This window comes from Labrus bergylta, chromosome 7 (assembly GCF_963930695.1).
Source record: "Labrus bergylta chromosome 7, fLabBer1.1, whole genome shotgun sequence".
NCBI classification, from domain to species: domain Eukaryota; kingdom Metazoa; phylum Chordata; class Actinopteri; order Labriformes; family Labridae; genus Labrus; species Labrus bergylta.
The window spans coordinates 24,009,940-24,031,095 of record NC_089201.1 but is presented as its reverse complement, the minus strand read 5'-3'; positions in this window follow the sequence as shown (position 1 = coordinate 24,031,095).

Sequence of the window (21,156 nt, the reverse complement as noted above, 5' to 3'; positions counted from 1 at the left end):
GGAAAAGCCCTCAAGGAGGAGCCTCTGTTTCACACTTTCACCAGAAATAATGTTACAGAATCAAGAGTATCTTAAGAGAAGGAGGAGAGACAAAAGAGGATGTGTGTGTTAAAGAACAACGCTGTGAGGGAAATGGAGGAGCCAGGCAACATGTGTATAATACTTACTGCTCAGACTTCAATAAAATATAGATCTCAAACATCAAATTTAAGTGAAAGGGTGACCTTGTAGCATCCTATCCCATTTTATAATAAAGAAAAGAAAAATCAGCGTGAGCAATACCAGGAGTTTTTATGAAGGTTTAAATGAAAGGAATAGTTTAACATTACCAATTTGCTGTCATGAGTTAGATAAAGGGATTGATTTCATTGTTTTAGCCTTTCAGTGAATATGCAGGAGGAGACAGCAGGAACTGCTATCCTGGATCCACATAAATGTAACAAACTTTATCTACAGCAGAATTTATCAATTTAAATCCTGTTTTTGAAGCCAAACAAAATATAAAAAACCTTGACAGGTGTAGGACAGCAGTGTGTCCATCAAAAACTGAAAGGTAAACAGGTCTAGTACTGAAATGTTGCCAATAAATGAGGCTTTATTTTGAAAATTAACTCTAACCCTTTCCCAACATTTACCAGACAACCTCAAAATTAACCCAAGCCATAAACCAAAACAACACTAAACCTAACCCTAATCCCAACCATTACACCCAAATCTCAACACCAAGACTAAAAAAGACAACGTTCTGTCTTTAAAGGCTTTATATGCAATTTTTCACACTTAAATATAATAGAAATCAAGTATATCCTCTGAAAATAACTCTGTGAGTCATGACTGACTACAATGGGTGTAACACCCGAGTCCCATTGTCTGTGATGTTTTCCCGAGTTTTCCGAGTCCTATCTTCAGTTTGTTTACATCGCCCAGCCGGCCGGCTGGCAGACTCCTCCCCTCATGTATAAAAGTTGTTTAATTGAGGGACTACAGAAAAGAAGAATAACATACTGTACTCACTGCTTAATTGAATGTCACGTAAGCATTTCTAGATCACGGTCATTTCAGGTAAATGTACATGCAGTGTGAAGATACAAGCATAATAAAGACTGCTAGCATTAGCATGCTAACACAACAATGCACCGCAAGTTGTTTTGGTTTCATGCTGGTGCTCAAGGGCGACATCTGCTGGATCAAAAAATCGCATAGAAAGCCTTTAAAGGTGCACTATGTAGATTTGGGAGTGGAATTTGAAATTTGGAGAAGTGAAATAATTCTATGTTATGTTTTCTGAACTAAACACACAAACTTTATTCAAAGGAAAAAATGGGTCCCTGGAACATTGTTTGGGTCTAAAAAGCTAACTGGAGATACGATTTCACTGTTGCGGGCCCTCCACCATAACTTCTCGCGTAGCATTTTATCTTCAAACTGATTTGTAGGGACCAAATTTTCCTCCATAGTGCACCTTTAACTCCAACAGCACGACATCAACTTTAACCTCACCCTAACCCATACCCTCAAACCTTTGCGTCAACCCCCGACTCTAACCCCCAACCCCACACCATCACACCTTTAACCCATTAGTTGTTCATTTTTACAAGCTTGATTGTTTTTAACATAAAACCCTATGACTCAAACATACTGAATGTACAGGTGTATTAAAGAGAGAAGTTGAAATAACTAAAGTGATTAAGCAAACAGCTCTGTTTGCAGTATGAACACTCTGCAACCAAGATTAATGACTCCAATTTAGTGGATCACTGGAGATGAGTGAGATTTAAATGCATGTAAATCACAACAAAAGGCTTCCTTCTTTGTTGCATTAAAACCCTGCATTATTCTACCTACAGTATAACCGGAGAGATTAAAGGCTGCTGATAGATGCACTTGTGCTTCCATGCATGAGCTCACACGGTCACAAACGTCTGACACAGACCACTTCATCAGCTCATGTCTGTGCTCGCCACAGGCCACCAGCTCTCCTCCGCCGTGAAAATATTCACCAAATCATATAAATATTTATGTCCATTAATAGTAAAGAGGCGGCATGAGGAGATGCATAATGCTCTGCAATGGTCTTATTTTTTCAAAGGAGATGCACTCCAACTGCCGCGATGGCTCCGTCGTCATGACAACAGAGTTCAGCTATAGCGCGCCAAGCAGGACTTGGCCCCATCAGCCTGCTCAGACAACAGTAGCACGATTCTCAGAGATGGGAGGGAAACAATGCACACATTAAGTGTTCTCCAGGCGTAGAATGAATTTTAATGTTAACTTGCATCAAACGACAGAAGGACGCGTCTGTTAGCAAGAGAGAGTGTGCACAACAGCCTTCAGTGTTACCTTTGTGAAGACGCCGCACAAAGATGTCAATTTGTGGACATAATGAAATGATCTCAAGCTTTTTCTATGCATTGATACCCAACAGCAGAAGACAGCCACAGAATAATTTGACCATTATAAAGATGTGGATGAAGAAAGCAGATGCGAGGAATTACAGGCTATCACATTTACATTCCACAAACCAACAGTGCCAGAGTCCAAAATATTGTCCTAACAAGGAGCAACATATTTGTTGTCCTCCTACCTGTTGAAGAAATGACCAAGACTTGACTCCACACAATAAGACTCAGTTGACTCAGATGGCTTACGTTGATGAAAGTTTATACATCAGATGAATATCGAGGAGACATGATTCAACATCACACTTCTGTACTCGTGTCTTGCTCAATCACTTCTGCCGAATTTCTCGAAAGGCATCGCATATATCCAAAAAGACATTATCATTATCAGGGTCGTGTCACATTGACCCACCTAGACTAAACTGTGACGTCAATAGCACTGGAGCAGACAATAAGTCTACCAAACATCCTTGACGATATCAGGAAGAACAGTTGACACTCTCTAAGCTGTACTTGATATAACAGCTGAACTCTATCAGGTCTGACTGATATTAGAGAACAGTGAACAAACCTAATGACATCTGTACATTATAATCTAAATAACTACAGAAATTCCACCACACTACCATCAGATTTTAATGAATGGAGGATTGTTAAAAAAATCATCCACTATAAAAACAAACAAATAATATCACCCTTCTCTGTCTCTCAAACACACACACACACAGCTGGGGGTGCTCTGGGCTTTGGCCTGTCAGAGCGCCAAAGTTTTGTGATCACTGACATGATTTCTCTTTGCACTGACAACTCCTCTGGGAGAAGCGACTTGTTCTGGGATAGAAAAGAGATGGGGGTGTTCTTTCCAGCACCAGCTCCAGCTAGTGGATGAGAAACTAATGAAAGACAGGAAGCACAGATAAAGCTGAGGCGTGTGTCAGAAAACAGAAACAGAGGGTTATTGGAGTGTGTGTTAAAGACAGCAGCTCCATGAGGGATTAGGAGGCCGAGCAGCAGGAGCGATTTGCTCCAGAGAGAACAGTTTCCTGCCTTTTTTCTGCTTTGCAAGGTAGCACAGCTTTCACTTCCAGAGCCAGCATGCATGCACACCCTGGCTCGTACATCCTGCAAGATTAGTAAGGAAGTTTGCTCATTGTGTGAAGAAACGCGTAATATCTTCCACCACAGGAGCAGTTGGAAAAGTTGAGCTTTTTCCTGATGGAAAAAGTTTTGTGAGTTGAGGGTTTACATTCAATTCAATTCAATTAAAAAAACATTATTTGTCCCCGGGGGGCAATTCAATTCAAATTACATCATTCAGTTAGTCATTTCCCCATGACGAGAGAGTTTTCTCTGCAAAGACAATGGTCTGTCCCTCAAACTGTCCTCAACACTTTACAAGGCCTAACAGTCCTGCCTTGAAAAGGCAATGTAGAAAAGGCTTCAAGCTAATCAACGTGGTGAAAAATAATAGTTCCAATATTTCAATATTCAAATACTCTCACCACATCATTAAAAAGTAATAAATTACTCGCAAATTACATCTATTTTGCTATAAACTACCTTGGACTTGTCTGGGTCTCTATATATTCTGATCTCTCAATATGTAGATGGTCTTGATTTCAACACACAGAGCACCTCTCCAAAGCCAAATCAGCAGTTAGTGCTTTACATGTATCAAAGACATGTATAGAAAAACACAGGTAAGAGGCAGAGCAACTCAATTAGAGTTGAAAAAAAGAGGAAAAAGTAAAGGCAACTTTTTCCAACATTTAATGAGCCAATCACAAACAAAGGAAACAAAAATACATTTTAATTAAGATTTGAAAGTGGTTAAAATCAGGGTTAATCTAATATCGTTATGAAGATGGTTCCATTAGTGTTTAGTGTAGTAATTACATGCAGCTTAATTGTGTTTTTGGTAACAGTTGATTGCTTCCTAAAAGGCCTTCACTAGGTTTATGCACTTTCTGCAAATTGTATATGTACATCTATGTATATGTAGCCTATATACAAATGTGTGTGTGTGTGTGTGTGTGTGTGTGTGTGTGTGTGTGTGTGTGTGTGTGTGTGTGTGTGTGTGTATATATATATATATATATATATATATATATATATTAAACCAATTAATCTATTTATAAACTAAAAGCAGATCCTTAGAATATGTTTCAATAAAATGAATGCAGAGCAAGATTAAGATAAGATATATAGAGTTTAATGCAGCTTTAGCAAAATTGTTTTTACAAAAATCAGCCCATTCAGAGTCCTGCATCCAAAGTTCAAATAAGAACCTTGGGAACTGAATTTGCTGTTTATTTATGGAAAATGTTTCCTGCTTTCCATAAATGTGTGTGAAGTATGTGAAGTATTTCCACCTAGAATACCAAGTTGTTTTCATATTTAATCATATTTATACCAATGTCCACTGAAAATATGCATAGAGATGATTTAATTTGATGAGACTGCAACCCAGAGCAACTCAGAAAAACCTCAACTCCACTCTGAGAAAAAGAGACAGAGAGACCCCATGTAGAGACGGAACAGACAAGGGTGTGGACGGAGATTGCCTGCAGATACAGCAGGACGTTCCCGTACCCACACATATACACATACAGACGAGCACACTGTAACACGGACACACACAGCAAACCTCTGTGTCCCGCTGTCATCCCCCAAAACAGCAGGAACCCCAGGGGGGGGGAGAGGGACAGGAGTATGATTTGGGATCTCAGCTGTGCCTGAGGACAGTGAGACAGCAAAATCCAGGACATGAACACACACACACATACACACACGCCACTTACTGTTATTAATACAGGTCGTCAATTAGGCCTGACCTAGAAAGCCTGTCTGCACGAAGGCTGCACAACAAGCTGAAACAGACTGATGGACTCAAATCCCTCCACTTTGCACTGTCTAAAAGCCTGGATTAACTCACAAATATAAACACACAGACATACATTTACTGGACAAAATGCAGGCAGACAGAAAATGCCATAAAAAAAACATTGAGCTACAGATGCAGCTACTTACAGAGAGTCAAATAAACGCTTCATGTTGCAGGATAAAAAAAACAACAGAGAAATTGGTGAAGTGCCAACACTGAAATTAGGCAACTAATTTAAAGCCTTTGTAATTGCTTTCTTTGCAGTTGTCAACAGAGGAGACAATTAGTTCCAGCATGTATGTTACTTGTTTTTCTGTCTCTGCAGGTACAGTGGGTTGTGAGGAAGCTGGTGAACCATGTCAACAAGCCTCAGAGAGTGATATGGATACTTTTTGTCTCTTTTGTTTTTCTATACTTCATTCAGACTTTGCACACTAACCATCAGAGTTAGGGGCAATCTTGAGTGCATCAGCAGATGGGGGTGGGGGGAGGTGGGATGGGGGGAGGGGGTCATTGTGGAAGGAGGATGTTCTGAAGGTGAGAAAGGTGAAAGCCATCCTCCTGAGCCAGGGCATGTGCACTCTGTTAACATGCAAGGACGTGCCAGAGGGGGTGAGCAGCCATTTTTGGCTCTGTTCCCTGCACCCGTACCCCCTGCTCTCATTCATGGTCTTGTCTTAAGAGCTTTTTCCTGCTGAAATGTTACACACGGCCTATCTAAAGGGTTTATGCCTCTGACTTGTGCTAAGCACTGGGGGTGACAGAGGCAGAGCTCATCACAAATCCTAAAAACCTCTGCAAATGCCTTTTTTCCACTTTCGTCTCTGCTTTCAGCTTTTATTATTGTTTTTTTTTTTTACTCGCTCTCTCCCTCCTCTTTGTCCCCTCTCTACTCACTCTGCTCTTCTCATGTCTTCATGCTTCTATCTCCCCTCCATTCTCTCACTGTGACACTGAAGTGCAGGCTTGCTCTAATCTAAGCCAGATGAGCTAGAAAAACACAGGCTTCCTCCGCTGCTTGCTTTCCCTATTAACCAAGAGGCCCTTCATTTCTCTCTCCAATCACAGGGTGGACTTTTGAGGTTTACCAGCACGTCTGCATATGTACTACAGTAGAAGAGCCAGTAAAACTTCTCTGAGTGATTTATAACGACACTCAATTGGCTTTGCTTCTGCACGCTTCTATCTCCTCACCACAGACTATTGGACAGTGGCTCTGAGCCAGACTTATGGCACCTGTTGAGAACTCAGCAGAATCAAAGCCGGTTTACATAATTTTTGTCTTTTTATGCATGGATTTGGATTTGGAACACATTTTGGATCCCTGAGGTACTTTTTCAGATCATGTGGTTGCAGTGCTGCATGCAAAAAAAGCTCCAGATGAGACCAGACTTGCAGACCAGTCGACATCAGGGCAGAGCTGAGACTTCATCCTCTCTGCCATGGTGAGTTTGGGTGAGCCTTTCACTTTGGACTCTAGCTGGCTAATGTTCACTGCTGAGGCAGAAGGACATCATGTCCCTCTGGGGTCGATTGCCATCCCGCCCTGTCACTTTTTTATCCACACAGGCCACAATTCATGGTACAGAAGTCCAAAATGCAGTGAGAGAGAGAGGGAAATAATATATTAGGAAAGGGGAAAGAAAAACAACACTTTATAGAAGACCTAAAATAGCTGAAAGTGTTTCATAATTTATGGAGTTTTGTCTCCATGACGTGACATGAACAATAAAACCCTTATGTCTGTATAGTCAATATGAGCATTAAAATCACCAGCTGCTTAGCAAAGAGTAAGTAAAGAAATTGTCTTGGCCAGGTAATTAATTAGAAAATCAAAAACAAATATGTTAAAAATACCATAGATTATTCTCGGCCATAAGCAGTAACTTCCTCTGGTCTTGTCATGAGGCTAGCTGTTATCCCCTTTATACAGTTTTAGCGCCAAGCTGCCAGCTGTAACTAGCTTTACTGTTTTTGATGTACTATTCCAGCTTATTTATTATTTTTGTTTTAGTATAACATTGTCAAATATCACATCATAGTTCTGCATGTCACCATCTGTAAATCTTCATGTACTATGTAAGTTACTAACCCCATCTTTTCCTGGGAGCTCCTTAGCTCTCTTGTCTCATAGGTTCCTCTGGATCGTTGGTGGGGACGGCCTGCTGCTATGGTGCTACTTCCTGCATCTTCCTCTATCCAATCTTCCAAGCCCAGCGCAGTTTCAGCAGATGCTGTTCATTATGAGTATTGCTTTGTCTCTTAAAAGGATGTTTTTCTTGCCATTATGACTTTGTCAAATATTGCTTAGTGTTGTGCTCATGATGGATTAAAGTGTCTTGAGATAACATTTGTTATGAATTGGCACTATACAAATAAAGATTGATTGATCGGTTAACACTTTACAATAAGGTACACATATTTTGCATAGTGAGAAACGAACAGGGAAATAACTACCAGGTAACCACTAAGTAACCACTAAGTAACCACTAAGTAATAATGCTTCAGTACTGAGTAACTACCCGGTATGATGCCTCATTTCATTCTCTTAAGTAATCAAAAGTTACTCTATATAATTGGATGAGAAGTTACTCACTATCTACCCATTACCTAATGGTTACTTAGTGGTTACCTAAAGTTACTTAGTGGTTCCCTAATGGTTACTTAGTAGTTACACAATGGTTACCTAATAGTTACTGTGGTTACTTAATGTTTACTTAGTGGTTATCTAGTGGTAATTTAGTGGTTACTTAGTGGTTACTTAGTGGTTATCTAATGGTTACTTAGTGGTTATCTAGTGGTTACTTAGTGGTTATCTAATGGTTACTTAGTGGTTATCTAATGGTTACTGAGTGGTTATCTAATGGTTACTGAGTGGTTATCTAATGGTTACTGAGTGGTTATCTAATGGTTACTTAGTGGTTATCTAATGGTTACTGAGTGGTTATCTAATGGTTACTGAGTGGTTATCTAATGGTTACTTAGTGGTTATCTAGTGGTAACTTAGTGGTTATCTAATGGTTACTTAGTGGTTATCTAGTGGTTACTTAGTGGTTATCTAATGGTTACTTAGTGGTTACTTAGTGGTTATCTAATGGTTACTTAGTGGTTATCTAGTGGTAACTTAGTGGTTATCTAATGGTTACTTAGTGGTTACTTAGTGGTTATCTAATGGTTACTTAGTGGTTATCTAGTGGTTACTTAGTGGTTACTGAGTGGTTATCTAATGGTTACTGAGTGGTTATCTAATGGTTACTTAGTGGTTACTTAGTGGTTATCTAATGGTTACTTAGTGGTTACTTAGTGGTTATCTAGTGGTTACTTAGTGGTTACTTAGTGGTTATCTAATGGTTACTTAGTGGTTAACTAATGGTTACTGAGTGGTTATCTAATGGTTACTTAGTGGTTACTGAGTGGTTATCTAATGGTTACTTAGTGGTTACTTAGTGGTTATCTAATGGTTACTTAGTGGTTATGTAATGGTTACTTAGTGGTTATCTAATGGTTACTTAGTGGTTATGTAATGGTTACTTAGTGGTTATGTAATGGTTACTTAGTGGTTATCTAATGGTTACTTAGTGGTTATGTAATGGTTACTTAGTGGTTATCTAGTAGTTAGTTTTCATTTGTTTCCCACTAACTATGCAACATATGTGCACCTTATTGTAAAGTGTTACCATTGATTGAAATGTAACATGTACAAAGCACATCAGCTAATCGTTATTGTCCAGTAAAAAAGCTTGTGTATTTTGTGATGATTGTATTTTTTCTTGATTCTAACTACAAAGTGTTTTGATAGTTGCAGCACTACAGTCAAAGCACTGTGTGAAGATACTGCATTATAGTTTCTCTGCTGCCTCACTAGTATTGTTTCATATTCTATTTCATCTGTATGTGAATGTGGTACAAAACAAACATTTAAAGGTAATGATTTGCCTGAATCAGAGCTGAGCGAGTCCTTTACCTTTGATTCTAGGCTTCATGCTAAGCTGACATCACTGGCTGCTTTTATGTCACTGTATAACATGAGCATCATAAATAGTAACACATGAAACACATTTTCTGCCATGCGAGATAATAATATTGCTGATAAATCGGAAACCTTACATTACATTGATTTTGTGTGAACTGTGTTCACCGCTCTGCCGTGGGAGAGAGGAATCCTGTGGCGGTTGATGATCTAACATCAGAAAAGAAAAGAGGTGTAAAGGAGGCTGTTACGCCCACAATCACACGCTGCTCTCTGATGTCGTGCACTGCATGCCAAATCCGGCCTATTTGATACTCTCCCTCATACCTTTTACCTCACACTCCTTTATCTTCCTCCTCCCTTGTGTTACGCTGTTCATCCAGCCACCTTCAGCTCACAGCAGAGGGTAAAATAAGTGAAGATAGTGTGATTTCAATCAGCAGAAAGATTTAGGAGGTGAGAAAGAAAAATAAACTTTCCTCTAACACTTTATCATTTCCCAAATCCCCCCACCCCCCACCCCCATCTGTGAGTATCATCTCATACAGCACAGGTCTACGATTTTAAGTTAATAACACCAGAAGAAGAGCAAGGAGCGGCAGGAGAACAGGCTCAGGATCATACAATAACACACTCGCTAGCGTGGCCCACATGAATCAAAATGACAAAGCCAATCTAGCGAAAAATTCTCTCTTGCTGTCAGTAAACTCCTCGGCTCTCCGGATGGTTGGCTACAGGAGCACAAGCTAGTGATATTGTTAGTTGAATCTAAGGAGTCAAATTCAGTTTGGTGTGCAGCCCCATCTTAATGTGCCTGTGATAGAGGTAATCACATCCCCGTTTATGGGAAGAGTATTATTCTCAATGATACAGACTTTCACTTTTTGTGGGTGCATGTGTAGATCATAAAGGCCTGTCAGCGTAGACAGGGAAGGTCATTAAATTCAAGTGAGTTCACTTATTCCTGTAGATGCTTGGTGAGTATAAAACTAACCAGAGCCACAAACTGACCTCAAGATAGTACAATATTCTTTATTTATACTGCTGCCTTTACTGTTGATTTCGGCTGCCTCTGAAGTATTATCTCAACCATGAAGGCAACAGGTCATCAGCACTGGAAAACATCTTGATAATAAATCTAAAATCATGTCATGAAGCTGTTAGTTAGCTGTGAGCTGCAATTCCACATGTTGGCCAGTTTCCTATGAATTCAAACTCAGGCTAGAAAGCTAATTTGCTGTTTTAATGGTGTACCGAGTCTTATTAATAAGGAAACACCTTATTTAACAGAGCCACAATTGATCAGCGACTGAAAAAGAAAAATGAAAGGGAACATCTGGAGCAGCACAACAGCACATTTAATAACCTTTTGCAACCTTTGTACAACGGCTAACATAGGGTTAGCTGGAAATGCACACCTTCCATTTGCATGGTGTAACATTTCCAAACTACTGGTAAAGTACAGAATGATCTCAGCTACTTCCTAGCTAATGGTACTAAAGAGCTAATGGCTAAACACTAATGTTAGCTTTTTTCTGCCGCCTTAGTTAATTGAGTTTGAACTAATCACTGTCTTTCAGTCGGTCTGTTTAAGGTAGACAGCTTAGCCATTATCTGTCTACATGCTGTCTATCCTGTACAGACAGTTATGGAATATTTAATGCTGAAATAAAACAACATTGACATCCCAGGCGAACTGAGTCTTTTTTTGTTTTCTTTAAGCAGCTTTTTCTATGCTAACTTGCGGTTGGCATCAGATATAATGATATCCTTGAGAAGTGAAACTGTATCTATGTTTATTATGCCTGTGTTAGGATTTGGCTGAGCAACATTTATGAGAAACCAGGTCATGAGTTTTGAAAATCACAGGTCCAAAGATAAAGGCTACATATGGAAGGCTATAAGCAGTGAACTGCAGACTTGGAGTATGTGAAAAGCAGGTTTGAGAGGACAAGGGGTTAAGCTTCTTCCTCCATCAAGGGCCCAGGTGCACCGTGTCCAACCCCCAGGCTGTGAGAGTCTCCATGCATGGGGAGACCTTTAATAGCGTCGAGATGGAAGCACACTATCCCCCGATAGCCTGTAAAAGACAGTGTTCCTCTGTACCATTCCCTCCGTCTGTCTGGTAAGGCCTCATAAAAGACTTAACTGGTCTCACTTGACCCCTGTCCACTTGTGACGTGATTGGCTGGGTTCTTACGAGCAGGGGGTCTGATTGGACAGCTTCAGGCCGTAAAGGGCGAGATGGCTCACTGCAGGGCTCACCCTGTCCTGCTGTCTGGTCTGACTGAGAAGGCAAATATCAGCTGGGCCTGAGCCATGGGAGAGAAAGGTTAAAGTATAGCAAACAATTGTTGCTCACTGCTTCAAAAATGTAAAAACTGTTTTCAGCATTGCACTCCTATCAGGTCATCTGCCTCGCTAAATGATTATTTTTGAAATCACATCAGAACCAGTTGCTCCTTTTTATGCTACAGATTTCAGGTCTTTAAATTTTTAACCGAACTTCTTACATTTCTGTTTGAAATTCAGTTGTGTAAAGCTAGCAGCGGCTCCGCTAGCCTTTAGCTGAAACCCTAAATTCTACAATTCACTTAGCAGACGCTTTTATCCAAAGCGACGTACATCAGAGAGTAAGTACAACACAAGCAAGGATCTAGAAAAAAGGGAACAATGTCAGCAAGAGCAAACGATCAGCTTTGAGTCCAATTGGACACACAGGTGCTGACAGGAAGTGACCAGAGGCAAAGCACAACATTGACGGCAGTTCTTGAGAGCTCTAATGAGTATAGAAACCATCTTATAAGTCATCGTTATCAAACAAAAACCATCGTCATTACCATCATCATCATCAATAATATCGAGACCATCATCATTAAGTTAGTAGGTATTCATGAAAGAGCTGGGTCTTTAGCTTTTTCTTAAAGGTGCAGAGGGACTCTGCAGATTGAATGGAGTTTGGAAGTTCATTCCACCACCGGGGGGCGACAGAGGAGAAGAGTCTAGTCAGAGACTTAGGACCCTGTTGTGAAGGTTGGATCAGACATCTTTTATTGGCAGAGCGCAGTGGGCGGGAGGGAGTGTAGACCTGGATGAGAGAGTTAAAGTAAGGAGGAGACGTTTTTGTCGCTGTTTTGTAAGCGAGCAGCAGAGTTTTAAATTTGATGTGAGCAGTAACTGGGAGCCAGTGTAAGGAGATGAACAGCGGAGTGACATGTGCTCTTTTAGGAAGGTTGAAGACCAGTCGTGCTGCTGCATTTTGTATCATCTGCAGGGGTTTGATAACACATGTAGGAAGACCTGCCAGTAGAGTTGCAATAGTCGATGAGTGATATCACAAGAGCCTGTACCTGTATGTGCTTTACAAGAAGTTCTCCTTGTAAAGCACATACAAGGAGAACACTTCAAAGGTCTGGTAAAATCACACCTTTCTCAGTTTGTAGTCTTCAACTAATACCAATGCTTACTCAAGTGACATCACTTGAGGCAACTTAGCAGACACCCTAAGCTCCCCTAGACACATACAGCTTAATTCAACCAATTTTAAATGTGTTAGTAGGCCTAGTATGTTATCAGACATTGATGTGTAAAATCAATAGAGAAAAGGTTAAAAGCAAGCATTAAAGTGTGTTTAATAATAAAGGTAGCCTGATGTAAGTGAATGAATATTGTAATTTGTGGGAGTCAAACTCATAGAAAGTGCAATAAACACACTTTTCCTTTCCTGAATCTGTTACGCTACAGTAATGACTGTACAGTTTCTGTGGTCTGCAGCCGTACAGAAGCACAGCACATAAGTTGTGTACATTGACATGTATTTGACTTTTTCTGAGATGTTTGTTTGTGGTATGTCCTCTTTTGTTTTTCCTCGGCTGGGGGAAGTGTGCTGTTGGGACCAGAGTGCAAACACAACACCCCGGGATCCATCCCTTCATCTGACCCCTGCTGACCTCTCACTTTTTGTCACGAGCAGACTCTCAACTAACATTGCTAGAGGAGTGTGTGGCCGGGGGGAGGCCATTAACTCCAGCACGACTTTTTTTCAGCTCTGAAAGAAGATCGCCTACACACACAGACACACTTCTGCTTAATAGGGGCCACTTTAGTCCGGCTGCAAACACCTCTAGCCCCCCTTCTGTTTACAGTCACAGTCTCAAGTATTTCCTTAAAACCTCTCTGTTCACAGGGATTCTTCCTCTCTTTTCTCATTTTCTTTCTTTCCTTTTCTGTCCTTTCCATTTAGTTTACATTGCTTTTCTTTTATGTTTTTCTTTTCTTTTCTTAATCTTTAACACATACAGATACACGCTTCGTTTTTGTTTTTGCATCTGGCCAAATCCTCGATCTCTGTTTTTATGCTCTTATGCCAGAAAATGTAATTAGGTCACAGTTTATCTGAACAAAAGTACTTGCACAATAGTTGCATCTCCTTCTCTCTCTCTCTTTCGCTTATGAAAAGGAAATGTACACACGTGTCCTGGAACTTTCTGGATTAAAAGTTTCTTTCTTGGGTCAACAGAGCTGAAAGCCTCAGATGTTCTCGCCATGAACTCATCCTTAAGCTTATTGAGCTAAAACATCTGGGCCCCCTACTTTCCCCCTGCAGAGCTTTCTACTGAGCCCAGAGATGGATCCCTAAGGACTTGGCTGGTGGGAAACACACATTTATAGCATACACACACACACACACACACACACACACACACACACACACATAAACTTCACACTTATACTGAAGAACTCTGTTGAGTGACAGCACCTGACAGGCTGTGATGCACTTCTCATAGGAGAAAAAAACCAACAGCAGTGGCCCGTTTGTCATTACTCCGGTTAATGTGGCCCAGCTGGCTGCCTGTCACGTGGCGCCACCCTTACCCAAATCCCAGGGTGCTGTGTGTGCAGTGTGTATGTGTGTGCAATGTGTGTGTGTGTGCAGTGTGTGCATGTGCGTGTGTGTGTGTGTCTTGACTGGCTGCTCCTCCTGCCTGAGGAAGAAGAGACAGAACGGCTTTAAGAAACGTGTAATATTAAAGGTATGACTCTCCAAATGTGATCGTTAAAGAAGCCAGTGGAAAAGGTTGGATCCCCTGCTGTCTCAATCTGGTGTAAACATGACTCCCTCTGCGAAGAAGCGACAGACCGGGAGAAAGAAAAGTGAGAAACAGAGCAGAATATGAGCGAGGAAGGGGATCAAGCGAGAGGGACGGCACAGACAGCCACAGCAGGGGGCATGCTGTTCTCCGTATTAGCCTGTCAATGAATCTCATTAACGAGACTTCTCTAATCAGCATCTGAGAATATTCCACTGAAGGCCATCCGCTCTTCTCCCCACCTCCTTCCTCTCATGATTACACATGCATAAATTTACCATTATTTTCTTCTCTTTTCATCAATTACGCTTGATTTAAACACCTTGAGAAAGCGGCATCTGCTGGTCCCTGCTCTCTCCACGTTCAGTGTCTTTTCTTTTTGTATAAACCCAGCAGGCTGCCATGTTAAGGATATCCACTCTGCACATGTCACACCAGGAGAAGGTTGTTTTTCTTCTGTTTCAGCCCCATTCAATAAGAGGGGGAAATAAACGGGCACTCATGCTGAAAGCCTGTCTTTTCCTAATGACAGCTCAGCAGATAAATACAGCCAAATTACTACCAAACATTGCTCAGAGTGACACTAAAAATTTGGGGTTGCTTGAACATGGTTCAGTTATTTCTAAAGACGATGACAAGAGTGCTATTGCTTTCATCTTTTTTTTTTTTTTTGATTTGTTGATGCCAAAGTGCTACTCTTAAATTCTTTTATATCTTTGTGGTTGTGTTAATGAAAAGAAAAAGGATGGCAGGATGTTTGCATTTCCAAAATGTAGTGCAGCTTTTCCCCTCCATTAGTGAGGATGAACCCTCAGGGACCAAGAGGTGTCACACATGTCACACGACAGGAAACCTGCTGCTCTGTAAAACAGGAAGGTCTCACCCCATGAAGGGGTTTTCCTCTACTTTTTTTTTTATTTACCAATTTCTTTCCCATAATGAGAGCAGCTGGTATCTCACACAAACAAAGCAGCAGCTATCGTCCAGATACATTAAAACACCAATATTTGATCGTCCTCAGGGAGATTTGCATGGCATAAGATGAAACAGACAAGATTAGAGGTTGGAAGCAAAGAGTCATGCCAGAGACATTCCTCACACAACACATGCTCATTCTTTAATCATGATCAAGTCCTGCCAATATTGGGGAATCTGAATTCCAAAGACTATTCAGGATCAAACGGGACCAGCTCAGTTTGGTCTATCTCTCTAACATCTGACAGAGTGACTAATGGGAGCTACTGAAGCTTCTCTCCCCCAAACACCCCCAAACCTAAACACCCTCAACACTGTCTCTGGCTCTCCCTCTATGTCTTCTGAAGCAGCCCATGCAGCATTTCACACAGTTTTAGGTTCACACTCATATACCATCCATCCTCAGTCCTCGACACACTCCAGCGACTCGACTCCGTGTTGTTCCCAGAGTCCTGTGTGCTCTCAGGGTGTGTTCCTGGCACTGACTGTGCAGATAGGATAAATAAATCACACACAGACCCTCTGGAGAGCGAGGAAACTGACTGGAACATGCTTCAGGGAGTAAAGAAGACATCTGGCAAAAGAGCTGGAGCCTTTCTGATGATGAGGTGAAAATGACTTATAGATAGACATTTTGAAAGGAGACAAGCTACTGGAGCCAGTTACCTCAGCTTTTCATAAGTTGAAGAAAAGCGGTTAAAGCATGTTCTTGAAAATACGTTTAAGTAAGAAAGATTTTAACCCTTTTATTTACCTCCACTAGTGATAGAATTCAACTGAATATATTTATTAAAGTACTGCACATAAAGAAAGTATCTCTAAAGTTTGTATGACTAATTTTCCATGAAGTCATGAGCTATGACTAAATAGGGTAACACAACAGTGAGTTGGCCAATAGCTCATCGATGAAAGCTATAGCCCACATTTTCAGTGTTGACATTTTTGACAAACCTGCCGGTGTGAGGAAAACTTATGTTGGATGATAGCTAATTTAACCAACTGTGAAAGCTAACATTAGCTCACTAGTGACCAATTTAGAATAGAAATTTAAAGCAACATGGTCAAGCCATCTGACCTGATCAAATAGGCTATTTAATAAGTTTTTTTATTACCAAAACAAATCACAAATTTGTTGTGACATCAGTTGTTGCTAGCGTAATGCCTTCTTAGCAAAATCAGCTATAAACCTTTCCACTGTTATCATGTTGCACTTATATGCTCATTGTTGTTATAATCCAGGATGTCTGACTCAAGTTATCAAATATGCAAACGTACAATGAAAATTCAGATTAAATATGACGTATTCCAAGATAAAACAACATACCATTAGCATTCAACCACAGCCATTTAGAGTTACAGGATTCAAGCTAATGTTAATTAGTAAGGTGCTTTTGTAATTTGATTAGATTTTTGTTATAGCAAATGAAAAAGTTATTATGTGAACTGTAAACATTAATAAACATTTAATATAAAAATATGAAGAGTTATAAACTATTAGAAATTATGTCTAATATGTTGTTTGCATTCTCAAATCTGATAGTTCTAGAAGTTTTACAGCTAATGATGCTACAATGACTTCATGTTAAACATACTAAAGCAGTACCTTTGATTTGATGCATCACAGATGAATCCTATACTTAACTTTACACATCGCTTAAGTCTTTAGGCATGACAAGACATGTTTTTTTTATTTCATAGGTGAAACCTGGTTGAGCAGTTGCTAAGCACTTAGCACATAAACTAACCTATAAACATGTACTGCAGATTGTTTTCAACTCTTCCAAACCATTTTTCAAGTGAAACTAGAGCCGAAACAATCTTCTGATTGTGAGCTGAAAGAAAGACTGAGCAGAACGATATGATCCATTTCTGTCATTTAACCAACAAATTGACTCAGAGGACATATGTTATGTCATAGCACATACTGCCAGCCATTTTGAAAAGGTTAAAGCATTTTTGTCTGTAAAAAAAAAAAAAAGAAACTGTGAAAACAGGAATGGTTGTTCCAAACCTGTGTGCTCTCACTTTGTGAACAAGGATCCTATAATACATTGTTGTGAACTTGGAGGGTGAGAACCAAGAGCCCTCCAAACACAAGAGCTAAATCAAAGCATGTTTTTTTTCAATTCCAGAGTGCTGAAGAACTTAAGAGAGAAAATAAAAGAAATAGATAGAAAAAGCAGGGAGGAAAGTCAGGCGAGGAAAAATAAATCGAAGAAGAAGAAAAAAACAGCCACCCTTAATAAATGTGCTGCAAGGCTCTGCTATCAGGGAGACAGGTGCATTATCATAGGTTAATGAGAAGCCTCTTGCTGACTGTAGCTTCAATCAGATGAGCTGTTTCTCCTTTTACCTTTTCCATCAATCAGATCAGACCCAAGCTCTCACTAAAACACAAAGAACACACAAGCTCAAGCAGGTATGTATACAGTCTATCAACACACGCAGATAGAACTCATTATAGCTGTTGGGTAAAACTGGTAAAAGATTATTGTGGCCTCAACTTGGTATAAAAGATTACCGTGTGACTGAGAGGTCAATGAGAGGTAATTAGCACCTGAAGCACAGCCCTGAAGAAGTGTATTCATCTGAAGGTGTTAATCACAGATGGTTCTGCAGTCTGTGATCTATGTAGAAAACACAGTTGAGTAAGACACTTACCTTAAAAGCTCTGAAACCATCAACACTTTAAGCTCCCCTCAAAAGAAATAAATGTTTTCTATTATTTTTTTAGGTTTGAAGTCAGAAAAGAGTTTAGCCAGATGTAACCGTAAAGTGGAATTAAAAAGGGTAATGGTGAATGAAGGAATGAATATTTTATTTTTGTGTCAGGTCCTTGCATGACTCATCACACATGGAATTATTCAGACACATTAGCTGAGAATCAATCAAATGCTCGAGCATGACATTTAGCCAACATCACAGCAGCACCATGAACATGAACCACGCTCCAAATAATAACACTCCATGAGGTAAGATACAACTAATACAACACAGCCCCTCCCCCAAACACACAAGGCGCAATATACCAATACAAACAAAACAAATAAATCCACTACATCTCAGTTCATCACTTCCATGATCCAGTACATTAACCAGCACATCTCATAATAGAGTCTAACACATGTATCTGTTGTTTTGTAAATTGTCTCCTCCTTTCCCATGCAACAATGGATGTTGACTGTTTTTTTGAAATTGCAAGGGAGAAGTCATTGTCAATCAAATCTGATCACACTACACACACACACACACACAGGCACGCAAGCAAGCACACACACATACACACACAGTCCTGAGGAAGTGGGGTGAGTATTTCATCTACATTCAAACTTGGTCTGTTTTTTTATGACTTGAATTAGCCATAAATCAATATTAATTTCATTATCACTTTGTCTTCCAATTTATTTCTTGAATAACAGGTGAATTGTTGCATCTAAAAATTCCAGAAATCAAATGCCAATTACAGTTCCCCACAGTTAAAAATAGGAAATCTTAAAATAAAAATACATATTATGTTCAGCTTTAATTTTGTGAATGAGAAGCATACAGTAAAAGCAAACTGAAATACCGAAGTAACAGTTATGTTCCTTTATGTATATTTTTTTGTACCAGGCAGTAAACATGGTTATTTTTTGGAGCCAGCCTCATGTGGACATCAGAGCAACTGCAGTTTTTTCCACAGTTAAGCATTGGCTTCAACTCTGGAGGTTGCCAATTGCTCCTCTCCTCAGTCCAAACACATGCATGCAGGTTGTTTGTTTGGTCATTCCTAAATACCTATAGGTGTAATTGACTGGTGACCTGTCCAGTATGTTCCCCGCTTCTTGTCCATTGACAGTGGCTAGGTGGTATAGATAATATAAAGTCCAAAGGATTAGTTATAAGTTCTTTTTTTCTCAGAAATACATCTCTACTAGCACATTTCTCTCTCTCCTTCTCTCTCTCTCTCTCTCCTCCGTCTCTCCAGACAGAAGTGGAATCAGTATTTTCATGGACTCAAATTGCTGATATTCACCGGTATTTGGCAGAGGCAGTGGAGGTGCAGCAGAGTGATTTTACCCACCAAGGGCCAAAGAGGCCACATGGAGAGGAGGGATCGACCTTATCACACTGAATTAGCCCTCAAGAGGAATGATACAGAGAGAGAAAGAGAGAGAGAGACAGAGAGAGAGAGACAGAGAGCGGGGTAAACAGAGCAAGGGGCCTCTGAGTGCGAGTCAGAATATCATTCTTCTCCTGTCCTGGATTCTACAAGCTGCCGGGCAGGAAATGAGGCGGGGGACACCCGCTGACCTGCAGCCACTTGTCGCCTCTCAGCCTATCACAGAAACAATTTAAACCGCTAATGGGACCAGGCTTGATCCTCTTTCCATCTCATACAGAGACATGGTGACTCACACTGTTCGTTTCTGATTAGAGCTTCAAAGTAATCTGCAGCAGACAGTTCTGTTATTATTCATATCTATGGGACTGATATATGTGTGTGTGTGTGTGTGTGTGAGAGCGAGTCAGTTGTTTATGTATGATCCCTGACGGAGATTAAAAACAGGAAAGCCAGTGAGTAAGAGGAGGAAGGGGCCGGGCATATGGGTAACCCTGCAGGTGGAGGTAGGGTCCTTTGTGGGGTGAGTGAGGGTCATGAGTGGGTGCTGACTGAACATGTTCATGACACAATGTGAACAGGATGCTGAGAGGAAGAGCTTACCCCAGAGGTGTAAAATAAGTATGTGTATGCTCCATAGTAAGAAAACACAGAGTTACAAAGGTTTCATCTACTACCAAAGAGCTGCTTTTTAAATCAGTCTGTTCTTTTAAATCATTTCCTGAACTCATGGACTTGACATCTTCATCATTCATGCTTTTATTTCATTCACTCTCAGAGGGATCATCATCTGTCCCACTTCCTCTGCCCTGACTGACAGTTATGTGGAAAAAACTGTGGAGGCTTTTCCTTCCTCACAGGCCTGTGTGTGTGTGTGTGTGTGTGTGTGTGTGTGTGTGTGTGTGTGTGTGTGTGTGTGTGTGTGTGTGTGTGTGTGTGTGTGTGTTCTGATGAGCCAAGCAGCAGCAGCACAGCATCATCCTGCCAAAAGACAGAGGTTTGTTTTTTCCTCTATAACCTGCATACATAAAAAACATTCATTTTATATAGATACTATTTTTCCTCATCATCAATCTGGTGATTTGTTTTTCAAGTAAGGGCGTCAATGAACTGTTAAGTGTTTTCAATATTTTATTTTTGTAAAAGAGATTAGATTCAGATATCACTTACTATAACTAGGGGCTTTATGGCTTATATTACAACTATGCATGAAAGATGTTGCCATTAAAATGATCAAACTTACTATGACAAATATCTATCTATTTAGGGGTATACTTAATGAAACTAAAACTCACTTTACCCAGTATGTGTATAGTGTACAATATTCAAACTACTATCAATAATAAATATACTAAGGTCTTGCCCAAGCTTTCCAGTGTGACATCAGAAAAAGATGCAAACAGTAACGGCAGTTCATTAATGAATATTATTTATGTTTTAATTATGTATGTTGAGTCCTCGTTAATATTATAACAAGGAGTAAGGTCTTTAACCTGCTCTTTTGTAAAGTGTCTTGAGATAACATTTGTTATGAATTGGCACAATACAAATAAGGATGTGTGTGTGTCTGATATGAATCTCTGCATGAAATGATTGACAGGAATATGGCTGGAGAGTTTCATTTGAAGTGTTGTGGAATTTGACTTCACTAAGACTTCACAGTAATATTGGGGCGGCTGTGGATCACTGGTAGAGTCGGGCGTATCTCAACCTGAGGGTTGGGGGTTTGATCCCAA